This window comes from Cupressus sempervirens, chromosome 3 (assembly GCF_028749045.1).
Source record: "Cupressus sempervirens isolate cs-2001-9-10 chromosome 3, ASM2874904v1, whole genome shotgun sequence".
Lineage (NCBI taxonomy): Eukaryota > Viridiplantae > Streptophyta > Pinopsida > Cupressales > Cupressaceae > Cupressus > Cupressus sempervirens.
Genome location: NC_143120.1, coordinates 434,583,997 through 434,588,067, shown reverse-complemented (window position 1 = coordinate 434,588,067; position 4,071 = coordinate 434,583,997). Strand labels below are relative to the sequence as shown.

Below are 4,071 nucleotides of genomic sequence, written 5' to 3'. Positions count from 1 at the left end.
TAGCCTTCTAGACATAAGGTATTTCCTACGATATTCAAAAGAAAAGTTGTTACTATCATGGAAATTTTTTTGTAAAAAATCATGAAAAATAGAAAAATAGAAAATAAACGATAAACATACATACAATGGGGCTCTCGCTATGAATGAAAATGCTAGAGTTCCTATGATGAAAAATGTGCCTAGAGTTGTCACTAGTAGCTACAGCCTATACAATAAAGAATGTAATAGCATTTCATTGGTACGTATAGGCTACACATATGCATCTATATTTAATTAATTTAAAAATACCTAATTACATTTCCTTTATTGTTGCACAATGGCTTTGTTTAGTTATAAAATGGAAGCACTTTAATAAGATGTAGGCCTCCACATTATGAGGCACTTATCCAATCAAATATGTATATGTGAGAGAAAGAGGAGAATTTCTAAGTATGATTCCACTTATGATCTAAATTACATTAGCTAGGACCCAAAGCAAGAAGGATGCTAATACTAAATTTGGGTTGTAAAGAGGAATGAAATAAAAAGAAATACACTCTCTAAGGCCCTTAATAGGATAATGTGATAGTGAAATTGAACTAATTAGTTAGGAAATGAAAATATAGATGCTTTGTGAATACAATAAGACCAATTAAGATGTAATTATAGGTTAAAGGTATAAAAGAAATGAAATATAAAATACTCACCTTGAAATGCATAGAGGAAGATGTGTTTTTGCTCAATAACTTTTAGATCATAATCCTTTCTAAATTTCTGTTCATGGACCTTGGAATGAAACATTCAAAGGAAAAAAATTATAAGTCTCCCTAAAATATTAGACTAGAGGACTAGGTCAATATGGAAGGACATTCTACAACAAGGTTGACATAGTCCATGACTCCAAAACTAATGACTCTAGTTTGCTTGTGAATTGGAAGTTCTAGATCTGTAATTCTTTTCACTCCCAGCCTTCAAATTGCCATAGAAAAGGAAAGGTTTTAGGGTTGGGGTTTGATGAGGGCTTGCCTTGGTCAAGTCTTGGGTTAAGGAACTAATTGTAAATGATAAATGTAAATATAAAGGACTATAACAAAAAAGATAAGTGTTAAGATTCACCTTGCCTATGTGTATGTAATGTATATGTACTGTAGATCTAGAATAAATTTAGATATCCCCATAGTTTGTAATAGATCTATCATAAATATTTCATGATATCATGGATATGGATGTGAATCAATGAAGAATATGATTCCTTCATTGTGGATCTTCTCCCTTGATGGCCAACAATACAATGGATCTTGTAGAGGAAATGCTCACAAAGGATTGTCCAATGCTAGATAGGAATCTCCTTACTTGAATGCTTGAATTCTATGAATGCAAAATATATAAATATTCTCCAAAGAGAAATATATTGAATCACTTGAGATGAGATATGAATAAGATGCTTGAGATATTTGAAAATGAAGCATCCAAGTCTCCTTATAAATGAGTTTTTGAGTGGGAAAACAATACAAGCTGACTAGGTAACAATTATAAATTAATCAAACTGCCGAGGAATTTCATGCCATAAGATCTAAAACTGCCAGTGACTAGGTCAACCTGGTTCAACCTAGCTAACAATAGTTCAACTCAGGTTGGCCTTGTCTAGGAGGATAGGTCTTGGGTGCCACAGAGAGGGAAGGAAGATGCTAGAGAGATAAAGTGGAAATATGGAAGAGAGAAGAGGAAAAGGATGAGAAGAAGAGTGAGCAAGAGCATATTCATGGTTCAAAGAGGGAATCATGAGGAAAAGGGAGCTTAATGGTCTTAAAAGGAAAGTGCATCCATTTTAAGATGATATAGGCTCATCCCTCACACTTTTTCCTCCATTGACACACGATACCTACAAGAGAAAATAAAGATGAGAAATCGTGTATGTTAAATTATCAAATAGAAATGAAATGACAAGACACCATAATGTACCATAGATGTCTCAAGGCCAAATGAAGTCATTGAGAGCATGACATCATTGACCTTTATGAGCTCCTTCTCAGTCATCAACTGAACATGAATGAAGATCTCATACATTTATAAGTGCATAGTTGCTAATATTATTCAACTATAAAGATGTATTTCAAATCAACTATTTTCTAAAAAAAAAATTTTTACACCCACCACAAAAAACAAGTCCATGGCTCTACATGCCTCTCCAACTCTCTCATGTTAGGGTCTATAGTCATTGTAGTTGTGTGTATTGAATCATCCTCCCCAAATATAAACTTATATTTAGAATCACTCATGGGACCCAAACATAATTCTTGTACATAATGTAAGTATGAGGGATAAAAACATGTGATGTACTCATTGATTTTGAACTCACACCATTATCATCAACACGCAGAGGTAATACTAACCTAGTTTAGGACATTAATAAGCTACTCAATCTATGGCTGACTCCAACAATGTAAGAGTTGGCCTCTATGATGATATTAATTGACATCACTTGGAGCATGAAATCATTGACCTTTATGAGCTAAGTGTTCCAAGATTCTTCTACAGCATGCCATTTCCTTGAAAAATTAAGAGGCTTCTCAATATTGGGCTTGAGAGGTGCCTGCATGAAGCAATTAGTGTGGTGGACAAATTTGCATGGGATGATTAGAGACAATCTTCTTTCTAGATTCATTGAAACTTTTGGAAAATCAATAGATACTGAGGACAAATTAGATCAATTTTTGAGAGATATGATTGTTAATTTCATTTTCGCAGCCACAGACATGTCATTTAATTCCTTGATGTGATTCTTAAGGATGGTTTCCTCTCATCCCATAGTTGAAGAAGGAATTCACCAAGAAATCATGGAGATCTTAGAGAAAAGAAAAGAAAGTGAAAAGGGTTAGGTTGTCATAACCCAGCTTTCCTTGCCAAATAAATTGGAATTCTGATTGCCACATAGATCAGGGAGTCCAATTCTTGCAACCATTTTTTAATTAATGAAATATAAACTTACCTCATCTCACATTAATGGTGTGGCTATGAATTGGGGAGAACATTCTTTAAAAAGGGGAATTTTGTGGAAAATAGGGGGAGGTTAGTTATGAAATTCAGAAATGAAAAATAGAATAGGGAATTTTCTTGAAGGGCATAAAGAGAGAGAGCTTCCTATCTTTTTTTTTTGGGAAGAGAAGTTATTTGATGTGTGGTGGATACATTTTATGGATAGAAAAATTGCCTTATCATCATCTGATCTCTTTGAAGGCTATCTTCATATCCTATAATCTACTTTACCAATTTTGAGGTCACAGCAAAGTTTAGCAAACATGGCAGCTCTTACCATTACTTCAACTACAACAGTTCCATCTTCTGTCAATAAGAAGTTATGCTCTTCCAACACTAGATCTTTCACTCCATTTGGGTTTAAGAAGCATGGATGGGTGTATGGGGGCAATAGGAAAGAGATGGCTAAAGTTGTATTCCAAGCTGCAAATATCACTACTGCTCAGGTGCTTGATATGGACAAAAGAAAACTAATGAATCTTCTACTGTTGAGAGTTATTTCTTTGCCCACAGCTAGAATGTTGGGTCCATATGCTCTCCTATTTGTTCCTCCCCAATTTGGGGGTTGTGGAGGAGGCCTTATTACAAAGGATTCTTTGGGAAACAATATCTCAACTTCTACCTGGCTCAAAACTCATCCTTCTGGTGATAGAATGCTCACACAAGGATTAAAGGACTAGAAGTTGGAGATTGGGTAATAGTAGAGAGGCTTGGAGGACAAAGGGAGAACGTCAAGGAAAATAAGCCAACATCAATTCATAGGTTCCCTTTCTCATTAATAAAAATCATTAAATACTTGTTTGACCTTTTAATTTGTAATTGAAAATATGCAAGTGATGTGGTTGCTTATTGCTTTTGTTACTATTCTTCTTTATCAAATGTTTACCCATAGCCTTTGTATGAGAAATATTTTCTATAGCTTTTGTATGTGAAATGATTACCATGGTCACTATTGTAAAATGATATACAAGAGGGGATTAGGTTATGACCTCTAGTAGGAGTTCCTTTGTTGGATATGACAATTCCTTTGAAGTTGTCTCATTAATTTTCTAAATC

General features: G+C 34.3%; 1 pseudogene; it reads left to right on the top strand.

Annotated features, from left to right (window-relative positions):
• Positions 1–3,278: 3,278 nt before the first annotated feature.
• On the top strand, positions 3,279–3,695 carry LOC149566904 (cytochrome b6-f complex iron-sulfur subunit, chloroplastic pseudogene; annotated as a pseudogene).
• Positions 3,696–4,071: the final 376 nt, after the last annotated feature.